The sequence below is a fragment of the Alligator mississippiensis genome, chromosome 8, assembly GCF_030867095.1.
Source record: "Alligator mississippiensis isolate rAllMis1 chromosome 8, rAllMis1, whole genome shotgun sequence".
In the NCBI taxonomy this organism is placed as follows: domain Eukaryota; kingdom Metazoa; phylum Chordata; order Crocodylia; family Alligatoridae; genus Alligator; species Alligator mississippiensis.
Window position 1 is genome coordinate 77,749,342 of NC_081831.1, and position 16,726 is coordinate 77,766,067.

Consider the following 16,726-nt stretch of genomic DNA (forward strand, 5'->3'; position numbering starts at 1 on the left):
TCTCCCCTTGCTTCTTTCATTTGTCTTCGCTATGATATTCTTATGTTTCTCCCTTTGCTACCAACTGACGTCTCTTGGCAAGTCCTGCAAACCCATGTCCTCTTCCCTTTGCATCTTCTCATCTCTCCATCATTCATGCTTCATGGGCATTGCTTGTCTTACAGAAGTGGCTAGATGCCCTTGAGGTTGAAGGAGCTGTACAAGCACAGATTGAGAAACCATCCCTGCCCTGAAGAATTTACAGTCTAAATAGACAAGTGATGAAAAGAGAAGCGCAAAGCAGGCAAAATGACTCTCAAAAATCACCCACGAAGGGCCAGAAATAATATAAGCCACATTCTTCAGAGTCCCCACCTACTGTCCTTGCCAGTAGTAGACAAATGCATGCTCGGACATATGGAATTTAAAAAAATAAATAAATAAATAAAAAATTAAACGAGTGCATCCTAGTAATACTTTAATTCTGAGTACCGCAGCACTTTAACTAGAGGACATTTCATATTTTTAAAAGCAATTTCACATTAACTCATATTTTTTTCTTTCACAGCAGACAGTAACACATGAGCTGATATGAGACTGAAACACTAGTTTAATGTCTGGGGTTCAGTAAGAAAGTCAGATTCAATCTGCTATAACAAGTAACTTATTTTATTGCTGCCTAAGGGTTTGGGGGCTCTTAATATAGAGCAGATCTTGAGGACTTCCCTACTAATTACTGGAAGAGCTGATTCCTCCTCTCTGTAGGTACACTTTCAGCGACCTGTTTTATTGCATTTGTGGTTACCTGACCTGTATATCAGCACTTCTCACAGAGTTGCTACATATGCAACTGAAATTCTGCAAAACCTCTGACACCATTCTTCTCGTCAGCAGTCTGGGTCAGATACCATTTCAACAATTAGATGCCTAAGTGGACTTATGTGCCTAAGTGCATTTCTGCTTTATCCTGCTAGAATTCCTGAAAAATGATTAATGCAAAGAGCAGGAGGGCCCTCCTCCTCCTCCGCACTGCTGCCTCGTGATTCAATTTAAGGGTTAGATGATGGAATGGGTGTGTTCATGAATTTCAGGACCTAAGCAGTGTGGAACAGAATTGCACGTAGCCACCTAAGTCCACTTAGAGGGCTAATGGGTAGAGTAGGATCCAGGCCTATGTAATCTTTGTATTCAGTGTAATAGCCAGTGGGACTACACACGGGCTGAAAGTTAAGCATTTATTGAAGTATGCGATGTGCAGCCTTACCCGTACCTCTTTTAAAAGAGTCCACAGAACTGTGCAAAGAAACTCCTTCACGGACTACTTTTTTTTTTTTTTATATCTCTCACATGTTCTTGCTAGATGCCACAACTTTTCACAGAGATTGCCTCCTAGCAGTGGACGGGAGCACAGAGAGAAACCTCCTGGGTCTGTGAAAGAGAATGAAAACGGGCAGGCTGAGTATAAAGAGTTATTAGGCAGATCACGGTACCTTAGTGAGTCAAGTGAGCAGACTAGTGAGGCAATGAAGAGGCCACCACACTGGGCAGACGAGAAGCAAACAGCAGTAGCTCAGCATGCAACAAAGCTGCCCACCTCAAATTAAAAGTCTGAAAGTTACTTGGCAAACCCAACCCTTAGAGAGAATAATGATAACATTCAAGCAAGGAACGGAAGATGGTGTCACATTTGTTTACCGTCAAGACAGAGTAGGTTGGAGAGCCTGCCAAACTCCAACCAACCACACTATTAACAAGAAGAAAATGGGATTGCGGGCAGCATGATGATGGTCGGGAAGTCATCAGCTCAAGATACAGCTCAAGGACTCAGCTCAAGATACAGCTACATGACATATTGTGGCAGAGTGCATTCCCTTTGGAGATCCAGCTGAACGTCTCTCCAAAGTGCAAATATTAAGCAGGTGATGCAAGGTATCACCATGCGTGAAAAAAAGGAACATTTACAAGGGCCAACAGTGCATAGGAAGTGGCTTGGGAGCTCTGTAAAATGGCAATCATTTCTTTTATTGCATCCCATATCAGTAAGCTAAGATTTTTTTTTTATTATTATTATTATTTTTAGGTCTGAAAATTAAGTTGGACAGCCTGTCCCATCAAAGCCACTTGACAACATATAGAAATACATCAGCAGGTAGATGGATAAGCTCATTTCTTAATGGCATTGACGCCCTGCCAATATTTTAACAAGAGTCTGACATGAGACATCCTTCTCTTTTGCCTGTGACAAACTCCTTGGTTGCATATGCTTGTTAAAAAAAAAAGATGGGGGCTGGGAATAAGAAGAACCTGCTTATTTCAACATAACACATTACCATGGTCATATTGTCATTGACCTCTGGCCTATTCTGCTTTTAAGACAGTGGCTTTTTCAGACACATCTATCTTGCATTTATTTTTTATTAATGCAAGGTGCCTGTAGGCTGCAGGAGAGGAAGCTATTTATTAATTAGTCAGTAGATAAATAAGTGTTCCTGCACACAGGAAAGAACTCTATATCAAATTAGTGCTTTTATTTGATTTACATATGATTTCAGCTGTTTTCTTTGCTGGCATGTAGCACAAGTGACTCCGAAAATAAAAAAGCGTATTTTAATAAAGCTTTGTTTCTATAAGCTAGAGAATTATGTGATTCTCTCTTCTGTTCAACAGATTCTTACCACGGAGAGAAAATGAGATGTGAAAGACTCATTAATAAAATATTGACCACCTGTAAATTCTCCAGCACTTTTCAAAATTTTCATATACAGTTACAGATTAGCTGCAGCTATTTGCTGAAAGCTGCAGTTATTATAATTGATAGGTGAGTATCTTCTGTTTGTAAGACCTACCAATTAAAATGCTGAGATGCAATATCTGTAGAGCATAGGATATAAAATTCTTAGGATATAAAAATCATGGGATATAAAATTCTATAACAAGGAAGAAAAATATTCATTCTAGGCTAAGGAAGAAAACTGCATCTTTTGCATTCTTGTCTCAGCTTTGTTGCAACGGGCATTCTGACTACATCTCAAAGTGCTATCTGACATCAAACACAGTCACTTTCCTACTTTAACAATATTTCATTCTGTCATCATCACTAAAGGAAAGTTAATAAGTTCTTACTCTTCGTGCTGCTTACACAATGACAAAAACCCTACAAACACCGCTGTATTAGATATGCAGAGATGGCCAGTTCAAGTCTCTAATGCATCTTTCATTCTGCCATGACGGCAAATCCTCCTAAATTCCTGAATTATTCACAGAGATAGCAGGTAATGAACCAAAAGTAAGACCAACAGCCAGGGAGAAAATCATAAGCGCATTAATATTTTATGCTAATATATTAAAATTGATTAAACAGGGATTTTTTGATTTTTTTGATTTTTTTTGTAACTACCACTGATATTACATATGCATAGAATATTTTAGTGAGGATTACTTTATGGAGTCAGTTAATTACCGTGCCTAGTGCCTATGATATACCCCAGTTAAATTAATTTACAAGTTTAAAAAAACAAACAAACCACACACAGGTAAGATGTTTCACCAAACTCTGTTTTTCAGATGGTAAGAGCTAAAATCTTTGGTCCCCCTCCCCGCCCAAATGTGACCAAGACCTCCAACACACTTGACGTTTAGGACACAATTTACAGGTTAATCGTGCCTTAAATAGTAACCCAGCAACACATCCAAGCCAGTTTGAGGCATAATAATACAGTTAACAAGCCACAAAGGTATTCCACATATAATAAGTAATAACTTTGTGGCTTGTCTGTACCATGTCTTAAACTAAACGTGTGGCTGGTTGGGACTGGCCCATGACAGATCCTGACACTCACCTAAGTGTCAAACTAAATTTGAAGAGGGGTAGAGAACAAAGCCCCGAGGTAAGTGAGGAAGCAGGGGACCTGACCTGGAAGAGGCAAAAGGAGAAGGGGGCCATGGGGAAAGTAGGGCAATTCACAAGTTACCTCAGGTGTTGTACATGAATGTACAGAGCCTGGGAAACAGCCAGGAAGAATTGGAAGTCCTCACACAGTTGAGGAACTATGACGTGATCGGAATAACAGAGACTTGGTGGGAGCTTGCATGACCGGAGCAGTCATGGATGGGTGCAAACTGTTGAGGAAGGACAGGCAGGGAAGAAGAGGAGGAGTTGTGCTGTATGTAAAAGAGCTGTTTGATTGCTCAGAGCTCCAGTATGAAACTGGAGATAGGTCTTTTGATAGTCTTTGGGTCAAGGTTAGAGGGGAGAGCAATGAGGGCGGTGCCATGGTAGGGGTCTGCTACAGACCACCAGGCCTGGAGGATGAGGTAGATGAGGGTTTCTTCAGACAAGTAACAGAAGTTTCCAGATCACAGGCCCTGGTTCTCATGGGAGACTTCAATCGCCCTGACATTTGCTAGGAGGGCAATGCAGCAGGCAATCCAGGAAGTTTTTGAAGAGTGTTGGGGACAACTTCCTGGTGCAAATGCTGGACAGACCAGCTAGGGGTTGGTCTCTTCTTGGCCTGCTACTCACAAACAGGGAAGAATTGGTGTGTTATTCAATAGTGGATGGCAACCTGGGCAGCAGCAACCACAACATGATCGAGTTCAGGATCCTAACAGAAAGGAAGGAGAGCAGAAGAGTATGGACCCTGGACTTCAGAAAAGCAGACTTTGATTCCCTTAGGGAACTGATGGGCAGGATCCCCTGGGAAGCCAGTCTGAGGAGGAAAGGAGTCCAAGACAGCTGGCTGTATTTTAAAGAAACCTTACTGAGAGTGCAGGAACAAACCATCCTGATGCACAAGAAGACAAGCAAGTGTGGCAGAAGACCAGCTTGGCTTAGCAGAGAACTCTTCAGTCAGATAAAACACAAAAAGAAAGCTTACAAGAGGGAGAAAACTTGGACGAACATCTTGAGAGGAGTATAAGAATAGTGCTCAGGCATGCAGGGACGGAATCAGGCAGGCCAAAGCACAACTGGAGTTGCAGTTCTCAAGGGATGTGAACGGTAACAAGAAGGGTTTCTACAAGTAGATTAGCAACATGAGGTATCTTAGGGAAAATGTGGGTCCTTTTCTGAATGGGGGAGGCAACCTAGTGACAGATGATGAAATAATGCCTTTTTTACCCCGGTCTTTACAGGCAAGGTCAGCGCCCAGACTACTGCACTGGGCAGCACAGTTCAGGGAGAAGGTGAGTAGCCCTTAGTGGTGAAAGAAGAGGTTAGGGACTATTTAGAAAATCTGGACGTGTACAAGTCCATGGGATTGGATGCAATGCATCCAAGGGTGCTGAGGGAGCTGGCTGATGAGACTGCAGAGCTTCCAGCCATTTTCTTTGAAAACTCATAGCAATTAAGGGAGGTCCTGGATGACTGGAAAGGGGCAAAAGGAGTACCCATCTTTAAGAAAGGAAAGAAGGTGGATGCAGAGAGCTACAGACCAGTCAGCCTCACCTCAGGCCCCAGAAAAGTCATGGAGCAGATCCTCAAATAATCCATTTCTAAGTACTTGGAGGTGGTGGTGGTGATTAGGAACAGTCAGCCTGGATTCACCAAGGGCATGTCCTGCCTGACCAACCTGGTTGCCTTCAATGATGAGATGACTGGCTCTGTGGATGTGGGGAGAGCAGTGGCCATGATAAACCTTGACTTTAGCAAGGCTTTTGATACCATCTCCCACAGCATTCCTGCAAGGAAACTGAGGAAGTATGGGTTGGATGAATGGACTGTCAGGTGGATAGAAAGCTGGCTGGATTGTTGGGCCCAGTGGGTAGTAATCAACGGCTCAATGTCACGGGCTCAATTTTACTTTGCATCCTGCAGTGCATATGTCCTGCCAGCCTAGGTTACGTGCTCTTTTTTTAAATACTTACGTGGCTAGGGTCCTGCTGCTGCACCTGTATCTCTGTTGTGTTTGACCACTGACAGGGTGTAGCTCACTGTTGTATATTGTGACTAGCATTGGAGAGTATATTCATGTGCTCCTAGGATGTCTCCTCTGTACTGGCTGTCCAAGTGCCCATTTCTAATGTTAAAATTATCCTCCATCAGTCATTTAATATACCTTTTTTTTGATCCCATTAAGATTACTTTTCTTGCATTATTTCGAAAAAAAATCCATAATTGGGTTTTTCCTTTCCCCCTCGCAATTTCTTGCCTTTGTGTGGGCTGCTTACAGAAATGGAGATTTGACAGAAGAGGATGACCTGGGCAGACTAAGGGTGCCACTTCTTCTGGTGCTTGAACAATGATTCAAGAACCTAATATTTTAGACTGCTCTTTGCAAACAGTCTTCAGGGCTATATATACCCTGTATCCTAGAACAGGAAAGAGCAGAAGTGATTGTCCCAATTACCTCTCCTAATAAATTAAGTCCTCTGTATTTAGTCCTTTCAGTCATGCTTTATTCAATTTGAACAGTTTGGTTTAAACACCTTGTATTTTCAAACGTACTCCTGTGAAACAAGCACGCGGTGGCAAATTGCAACCAACATGAAGTTCCTGGAAAAGGATTCTATCATGATCCCTGATGCAAAATCTTTCTTGGTCAAGAAAAATAAGGTAAAAGTCTGTTTAATAACTACATTTTGGGAGTGAAAATACCATTTAGGCACTTAGGCCTTTAGGTATTTAGTCACCTAACTCTCACTGCATTCATTAGTTACATAACTGCATGCTATATGACAACACCAACAAAGTACTGAATATGACTGGTAAGAAAGGGATGGCAAAGTCCGTATGGCTTAGATCCTTAAAAATATTTAGTTGTCTGTCTTTAAAAAGAAGGTTAATTTAATAAAAATGAAATAGTGTCTTTTTCTGTTGTGTATGTAGTCATGTAACTCATGAATTATTTCTAGAGTTTGGACATCCAACCCTTGGTTAGCATTGCACATGAAGGATGCTAAGTAGCTGTTAAGTATTGGTAGAACATAAAATATTTCTTATCTAAATAGCGGGGGTATTTGAACTGCCATCACTAAGCATTTCCTTTTCATTTTTAGTTGACAACTCTAGCAAATATTATTTTGCACCATTTGACAGTCCTCTACACATGGACAACGTGCATCGCGTTTGTAAGAGATGCACTCCATCGCGTGAAAAATAACCTGTCATTAGACCCTGCATCACTCAAAACTGACTAATATAAATCAAATGGAACAAATTCCCTTTGTAAGAGCAGGTACTGTTTCAGCAAACTGCATTATCACCCATCTGTTGAAAAAAATAGAAACCTATTACCCAGCTTATGAAACTACAACTATAAAGCTGCCAAATCAAGCCAACAATACATGTTGATACAGTCCAATGTACAACCTCTGCTCTGGCAAGATCCCTCATTAATGGGTCATGTGATTTATGAAGGAAAAAATATTACCATTAATGAATTTGAATAGTGAGGCTTACAAAGATGGAATGACAGTGCTTTATTTAATTGTTCATTACATTTGTCTGGTTTTTTTTTCAATTCGGTACTACTTTAATGGCTGGCATTAACTTAACACTTTCTCAAACAGCAGAACTTGCTGTACAGGGCTGGCTTTTACGGCACTCGCTTTAATGAAGTGATGTGCATGAATATGTAGAGCAAAATGTAGTTCCCCCCAAGCTTTTCTTGGAAGTACAGCTTTTCAGTCTACTTCAAATTTTTGAAGCAGCTTGCCAGGTGCTGGTGGCAAATCTCATTTCAATAGTGGTTCCAATTAAAAAAAAAGAATGGATTTTCATTGAAAAAAAATAGGCAGAAACGCTGCATGGGAAACAGTCACAGTTTTATAGACAGCGTACTTCACTCGATCTGGGCATAGAGTTAAGAGCGAAATAAATGAGATTTTCATGCATAGGAATTTACTTCGGTGTGACCATCAGATCCGTGTGCCCCGTACATCCGACTTAAGTATTATTTTGAAATCACAAGTTACACGGAAAACTAGTGGTGACCCTCTTGGAGACAGGGTGGCTGTGAAATATGATAATTTAAGCCAAGGGTATGTATGCCTTTACTTTTGATATAAAAATCAAAGCCAAGCAATTAAGCTAGGCCAGAACCAGTCATTCATTTGCTTAGACTTGTTTGCATGGGGGTGTGAACTGAGTCAATAATTAGACTTCTTAAGTCATAAATCCTTTCCTGTGGCTAGCATTTTAATATCAGCCAAATCTATGTGGCTCAGTAGAATGAGCTAACTGCCACTGATACTTATTTTCAGAAACGTGGCAGCTGATTGCAATATTTGATCAGACAACATGTGCAAATAGCAACTAAAATTGCTAGCAGGGTTGAAATATTTCAGCCGTAACAACAATTTAAAATTTGTTTCTGAATGTAGATATTTATATGCATAGATCCAAAAAATCCCCTCATAAAATATCTTACTGTGCTTAATAGGAGTGATTTTGCACACAAATGTACAGGGGAGTAATTTTCCACTATGCTCTTTGGTTTGTTAGACATAACCATTGTGAATCTATACTAAAATGCTTTCTTATGCAACTGAGTAAGTTTTGAGCTGAGAGCCAGAATGGAAATAGAAATAGCATATTTACTGTAAATATAAATAATGTTAGGTATTGCACATTTATTTAGTTATTCTTTAAAAGTTGACATGAAAATGCAGAAAGACGGACAACAAACTTTAATCACCATAGCGAATTCACGTACATAGAAATCAACATCAACTGGAAGTTATGAAAATGAAAATGGTATTTAATAAAATCCAGAAACACTTGTGGGAAGAAGTTTACCAAATAAATCCATGACCTAAGATTAGGTTTTTCTAATAACATTTTTTTAGTCCTTCTCAGCTCTTTTAAAGTGTGTTCTTTTGTTCATTGGGCAAAGTACATATATATAATATAATATGCCAAGATATATAACACGATAACCCTCACTGAGACCTGATTTAGGAAAGCGCACCTATTCAAAAACGATATTTAAATATTTCCTTAGATCAGGAATGGTACATCCAATAATTGAACCGTTATTAGATCAGTAATAACAGAAGTTTCAGGGTGTGGCCCTATGTATTTGATTTTAATTATTTACTGCTTAGTTGATGCAGTTGCCTTTATATCATGTTTGTATAAAAGGAAAGGTTGGCATGTGGGAGCTCCTTAATATGTTATAGCTTAGGACAGGGATCCAAAGTCTGTAGAAAGACTGAGTTTGGCTCTCAGATATTGTACTGGGTGTTAGACAAGTCAGTAGACACGTACCTAAAATAGATAGGCCTGACACGGTCATCAGGTTCTCTACTAGTAGCTAACCTTTCAGTTATGTTCACCAGGCCATGAAGATTATCTGAATATATTTTCAGATGAATAGTCTACTATGGCAAGTGAAAAATATGCAGTCTCTCAGGGTCTGATCTTACTCTCATTGAAGAGAGCAGAAAGCTCCCTTAGGAATGCAAAGGGTGAAGGAACAGTATCTAAATTATCAAAGGTTGATATTTTCCCTTTAAACACACTGCACTTGTACAGTGCGATAGATAATGCAATGCAAATGCCTGACATGTCTAAATGATAAACTGCCATCTCCCAGCTGGAAATGCTCCCCCTCTTAAATATTCAACAGCTAAATCCTTTTTCCTTTGTGTTTTGTAGAGCAATGACAACCACTGGGTATTAAGGTGAACACAACTGCCTCCTCAATATTTACCTACTGCATTACGTTCCCTTCCAGATCCTGGTACTAGGGGGTATATTACAATGGATTATGAGCCTGCATTTATTTGAACACATTATGTTCTACTCCATATCACAAGCAAACTAGATGCTTATTGACATGGTGTTTAATCACTAGAGACTACTGTTAGTTGATTTTTCAACTACAGAATTTATTCCTGGTGCTGATCGACCCAACTACTTCATTGGTGAAAGCCATTCTGCAGCAGAGGCCAGAATCAGCAAAAAACAGCCAGCAAGCAAAAAAGCATCTTTTTGTTGAAGGCTAAAGCACAATGCCTGCACCAGTGAGGAATAGCTAACATTCACATCACTTGCTGTTGCTAATAATAACCCACACATGATCTTTCTCCTTTGATCTTCACAGTTCATCTTTAGCTACTACTAAATATATATATTTTTTTGATGTAAAAGTAGAACCCAGACACCCCAATCAGCATCGTGGACCCATTGTGATCTGCTTTGGATGGAAAGGTTATTGCTCAGCACATACTGGCGTGAGGTCTCGCTCATCAAGGTTCCTCACCTACCAAAGCAGAACCAGCCTGGCAGCCGAAGGACCTTCTGATCTAGAACCAAATATTTCTACTTTAGTCATCAAAATAAAGTCTGGTCTGGAGGTTACAGCAGAAGTCCTGTCAGTGCCTGACTTGCTGTTTTTAGTTTAGTTTTCCTTCTTTTAAGTTTGCAATCAGCCCTATATCTACAGTGCTATATTTAAGAAGTGAAGCTATGCTCTATTAGCCTCTGCCCTAAGTTTTTTAGCTATGCATGAGAAGAATACCCACCATTTGTTGAGCTAACCCTCCCCGGTGCCCCCAGTCATTGAGTTCATGACATGAAGAGGGTGAGGCATGCAGAATGGCTTTTCCTTAACGATGGCCTAGATAGCGACTTTTCAGAAGCAACTGAGCTGTTACTCATTTGGAGCAGTTTATCCTGCAAACATAGGCCTTTCTTCTGTTCAGAAAATCATTCACAAATGATTTCTGATCTGTCTTGATGCATTTGTTGTTTGTAAGCTGGCAGCAGGAGGTTTCAATTAACAATTTACCAACTGTGGATTTTCCATGAAATGGCTGACATTAATGGCTGCCCTTCAGCGCTGACTAGTTGGGTGGCGTGGTTTGGTACCAAAGTCGCATGATATTCTTGCTGTTACGTGATTACTCATCAAAAGCTTAACACACAGGCGGGCATTCCTTACAACTCATAAGATACATATATAATTTTTACCTTGGAAAAACTTCAAGATAGAATTAGAAAAAATGTTAACTATTTTTGCATGGAACCTTTTTTCCCCCCATTTTCTCTCTTTTTCATTTTCCAAAACTTTTTTTTTTTTAATTTAAGAAGGTGTTTATTGATAGAAACGTTATCACCAAAATGATCTGTTTGAGATCAAATAGCAAAACATACTGCAATTAACTGGGACATCATCCTTGATTCCCAAGATAGCATTAAAAAAAATACTGAACATTTTTACTCTCAACGTAACGACATCTCATTTTCATCAAAACTACTTTCCAATAAAAGTATTTCAGCTAGCTCTAATTAAGGAAAGGGAACAGTTAGGGAATGCAATAGAGAATGAGAGATCAAGAAATAAACTCCCACCAGGCATTTTTATTTGCCGTAATAGTACACTGTGATTGAGTTATACACGGGTTTTCCTTTTCTCCCCCATTCCTGTATTCCCTTTACCTTGTAGTTTTGTCTCTAGTTTCATGTGCTTCATAGTACTTATAGATATCCCCCTGGCATTCCTCTCCTTTCAGACCACCATTATCTCAGAATAACCTTTAGCAAAGGCAAGTGCATTGTGTACATCATTATGGTATTAAATGAAAGCATGTGATGTTGTTTGTAAAGCAATTCAGTGCAAGTATGTCCTGCATAGGTCCATTTGCAATGAGACTATACATAATAACCCCTGCAAGGTACTTGTTCTGCATATCTGAGAGGGTGGTCAGACCCCTCAAGACAGCAGACAAGGCTTTTTTTTTTCCTGTATAACATTAAAAAGTGAAGCCATAACACGAAGGGCAAGGAGGGTTAATTCATTAAATTGGTGAGCACTTTATAATATAATTTTATATACAGCATAATGAGAGTATAAACAGTCTGTTTACAGGATACCAGGATTATGTGGGACAGACTGGTCTCTTCTTGCACTCTATATAATCACAATCATCCATCCAGTGTAAATGCAAAGCACAACTAAATCAAGGTAACAGTGAATTGCATTTTAAACTGGTAAATATAACCTAACAAGGGAAACAACCATAGACATTCAGGTCCAGTATGTCTATCTGGATGACTTTTGTGAATGGAAGTTGAAAAACTTTTCGGAGCTTCCCCGCTGCCACCTTTATTTGTTATTTCAGGTAGAGAATTCACAACCGTGTTCCCCTTCTGGGGGTCCCTAACAGACTGGTAGTCTAATTACCCAATGGTATTGATGATCTTTGCAGGAATAATCTAGTTGACTATTCCATTGTCCTGTGTCAGCTCGGAATACATACACTTATTGAAATTAAAGCTATTCGTCATATTAACGTACTACTGTCATCTGTAGCAAAGGCAGAAAAAAAAAAACTTCACATCTTCCTGGAAAAAGCAACAAGGTAAAGGAGAAGCCACCATAATTAGATAGAACATGGACCAATGTAATTTGCAGAAGGCTAATATATATTTGACCTTTTTAGCTTAATGTTCCCCATGTAAAGGAAAAATGTTACAGCTTGAACATATATCAAGAACAATTTTCAACAAAAGGCACTGTTCCAATGGGAAACAATATTTTGAACACAACTACTTTTTAAAGCAACACATGCATATTTCAGTACTTATTCCCTTATTCTATATAGTATTACCAGCTGCTCAGTCATAGAAACCCCAGTTAAAAACATGCTAATTAATGACAAACGATGGCTTGTTAAAGGAAGGAAAAAAACTAACACCTGGTGTGATTGACACAAGTATCCACTTCCTTAATTGTTTTGTTTATCCCATAAAAGCCATGGTGACAACTGATTTAAGAACAGCTTTATCATGATGCTTCCTAGGGTGTTTTCCACCTCTTCACAAAAGAGCGCTGGTCACAACCAGTCTACCCAGCTGTTAACAGTCAATAAATGTTGTTTATCCATCATGTCCAAATGATATACTTGACATTTCAGCAAGCATCCAAGGGATCTGTTTATCCCTCTTTAGACAGAAAGATTTCATCCAGAAGTACATAAGGATATACAAAATGCTGGCCTATCATATAAGGGCAAGCAAATGTCTAGTTACTGTATTACATAATTATTCTTATGCCAAACTTGAATGTTTCAGAGATGTAAGTTGTAGCCGTGTTGGTCTAAGGACATAGGAAGACAAGGTTTTTTGGGTAAATCCAATATCTTTTATTAGTCCAACTCAAACAATTGAAAAAAATCTTCTTGGCGATCTTTCGGCCACAAACACCCTTCGTCACTTGAATGTTATTTCACTTTTCAGGGGTGTAGGTTGTAGCCATATTGGTCCAAGGACACAGGCAGACAAAGTTCTTTGGGTAAATCTGATATCTTTTATTAGACCAACTCAAACAGTTGGAAAAAAAATTTTTTTGCAAGCTTTGGTGCCCGAAAGCTTGCTAAGAAGAATTTTTCCAACTATTTGAGTTGATCTAATAAAAGATATCAGATTTACCCAAAGAACTTTGTCTGATTATTTCATTTTAATTTTATAAGAATTAGGCTCGGAAAAACTCAGCCCATTTAAAAATTGTGTGTACATGAATATAAAATGGATGTATTGGCCAAAATGTTCAAATCCAACTGCTGATTACCTATATGGACACCTAAAGTCATCTAATTTTCATAATTAGGTTTTAACACTTGCTAAAAAAATCTCATACCTGATACCCCCAAACATCTTGGACAATATCTATTCCAACTTAACTTTATGAATATGATGGGTTGGGGGGTAGGGTGTAAACAAAATAACTTGGGTAACAGAGAGTGGATTTTGGTCCAAAGTGAGTATTCTAGACAAATTCACTCTTTTGCCATTAATGAAAGGTCATTGTGACCTTATTTAAAGGAGGACAATTAGCCATTGTGATTTTGAGCTATGTAGGTATAGTGCCACATGAAACCATTTTCTTCTGCCCACACAAATGCCACAGGACGATATGTTACTAATTAACTCTAAAAAAGCTGAGCACTGCATTTGAGATCAGAGTTGAAAAAGGTAAATCCTTCTTATAAGTGTAGATGAAATCTTATTAAGAATTACTAGCCTGCCTCTGCTCAAGGATTTTAACATACAATCACTGTGACAATGGGGTACTCAAGTCAATGGCATGCAGATCTCTGCTGAAAGAATTCGATGAACACTTCTGCTGTTTTAAATGATAATTTTACTCTAAGGAGATTTTTTCTGGGCACGAAGAGCATGTTGGTACCCAAATCCAAAATACTTTTCACTTGGGCTAAGATACCTAGCTGATATTTATCAATATCTCTCATATTTTGGAGTCTTTTATGTCACCTGAAAGGCTCTTTTACATACAATACATTTAAGGCACATACATAGGTGCATTGACCTTTATGAGCTTCATTTTCCTAAATAAATGAGGCATGAGGAGTCATGCTTAGAAATCAGGCATATCGCAGTACTTCAAAACCAAAGGAAAAAGGTGGGGCAGCCTGAGAAGCCTAAATGTAGGCATATAATGTGTTTGAGGGCACCACACATTTGTGATGTAGATGTGTCAACAAGGGTCACATGAGCTGATTATGGCACCAGTCAGTTCAGTATAAACTATTAAATTACATAAGTCAGCCCCTCTATTCCTTTATCTGCATGCAGATCAAGGGAGCAATATTAATTCTAGCTGCCTCTCCACTAAGTCAGATCTAATATTTATAATCTTTTCCCCCCCAGTTATTTGCTTATGCATCAAAAATCATTTATCCCCCCCCAGGCCTTTGTATCCCTATGCAGTCGTGCGATACAAAAGTACATGATGCTCCATGCTGTACAAGAATGACATTTTTGTATAACGAGAAAGCTTTGTACAATATATTTAACATGTTCAATGTTATTTATATTACATGGCATCTTTTCAGTAGTTTACAAGTCATAAGGAAAAGGAATGGATATGATTGAGCAAATGATTCTGGCAACAAACCTAAAATGAAAGCTTTGCATCATTTCATCCGTGTTCCCCGCTGTAACTGCAATGTATTGACTTCAGAACTATCTATGAAGACTGGTAGATTATTTAGGCTTACATTTTAACAGTGCTATATGTTTGTTTTTTTTCTAGTAAATATATAAGAAATGAGCCTTAGGACTGCTCTCAGTATCCGGACTTTTATTTGCTCTGTATAGCCTAGAATAATGGTTTTCAACCCTTTTTTAATTTGTGGACCCCTAAAAAATGTCAAATGCAGGTGCGGACCCTTTTAGACATTTCAAATAGAAGTGCGGACCCCATTGAATCGTAAGTGTGGGCACTCTCATACTTCTGATTGATCATAATTATCTTTCGCAGACTCCTTAAACATAGTCTGTGGACCCCCAGGGATCCACAGACCACAGGTTGAAAATCACTGGCCTATAAGAAAGGTAGAACTTGAGCAAAGTGGTGTGAAAACCCAGGACCCACCCTGTCAGGCATTGGCCAAGAGTCAAGTGGCATAAAAGAGGAGAAAAATCAAAATTATTTCATGAGCTGGTCACTTCAATGGAGTTTGAAGCAGTGAAGGGTCTCTTGGGATACAGCTTCACATCTCAGCTTAAGGCACACAGATATTTCACCCACTTTGTTATGTGAAATAATTATAGCAGACTTTGACTCCAATTCTGAAGATATTTATGCCTTTGCTTCACTTTGCATATTTGCAGTGATGCTTTAGAAAAGCATGACTTCCTATGTGATGACTGATTCAATGAAGGGTAAAAGCCCACTCCCACACAGAGGTTTAACTGGGCACTTGAAAGCCCAGGGCAAGAGCTGTGCATTGGGTAGTATCAGTGGCTTCACTGTCAACGCCATGGCAGTGGTTGGGTTGGTAGCACAGCTGCTGCTATTTCTGCATTCCCTCAGGGTTGACTGGAGCCCTGGTCTCCCCCAACCCTGTTTTGAAGCACTCGGCCTTTGGATGCCTGAGGAAATGGATGTTTGAAGATTGCAACTTCAGAATTGAAACCAAGCTCATGGTTTCTCAAGCAGTCACGATCATTACTTTACTATACGAAGCTGAGATGTGGATAATGTATAGGAGATGCTTCAAGTCGCTGGAGAAGTACTATCAATGCTGCCCGTGAAAGATCCTTCAAATCCAATGGCAAGATAGTCCTCTCACAAGTCGACACCATTGCATCATCCAACATTAACTTCACTGGGCCAGCTACATCATACAGATGTCCAACTCCAGACTCCCCAAGCAAGTTTTATTCTCCCAGACCAGTCAAGATGTATGCTCAAGAGGACAGCAGAGAACATGCTTCAAAGGACGTCCTCAAGGCCAGCTTGAAAAAAATGCAAGGTTGACATCAACTCATGGGAGAATATCACCTAGGACCACCCCAAATGGAGGAAGAGTCCGCTGCAAGGATCTCTGTACTTTGAAACCTCATAACGACAACAGGAGATGAAAAAGCAGGAGCAGCAGAAATAGCGTGTCATGAACCAAACCAAGAATCCAGAGCCACCCACCCCACATGGAAATGTGTGCCCAAATTACAATGGAGCTTGTTGATCTTCAGACCCCCAGACAAGGCAATCAGGGAAGACAATCATCCTCAACTGCGAGGGGCTGCCAATGATGATAGGCTCCCACTACTACTCTCCAAATACTACCCAGTCCTTTTGGGTTTTTTTTCTTTAAGTTATATTACAGTTGTCCTTTTCTAGAGGAAGCTATATGGAAAGCTATGGAGAAGTCAGACTTTATCATCCAGATTTTACCCACTTCACCACAGTAAATGCTGAAATATGACCTTTCATTTACCCTATAAGACTACAAACAGGCCTTTCCAGAAGGTCTTTAGCCCAATGGCATCCACTTT

General features: G+C 39.5%; 1 long non-coding RNA gene across 1 annotated transcript in view; it reads right to left on the reverse strand.

Annotated features, from left to right (window-relative positions):
• LOC132252233 (uncharacterized) overlaps positions 1–16,726 on the reverse strand; it is a 186,648-nt gene that overhangs the window by 89,784 nt on the left and 80,138 nt on the right. Inside the window, exon 2 of the long non-coding RNA XR_009464132.1 lies at positions 1,250–1,407. This is a non-coding gene — a long non-coding RNA (uncharacterized LOC132252233). The remainder of the gene's footprint in view (positions 1–1,249; positions 1,408–16,726) is intronic.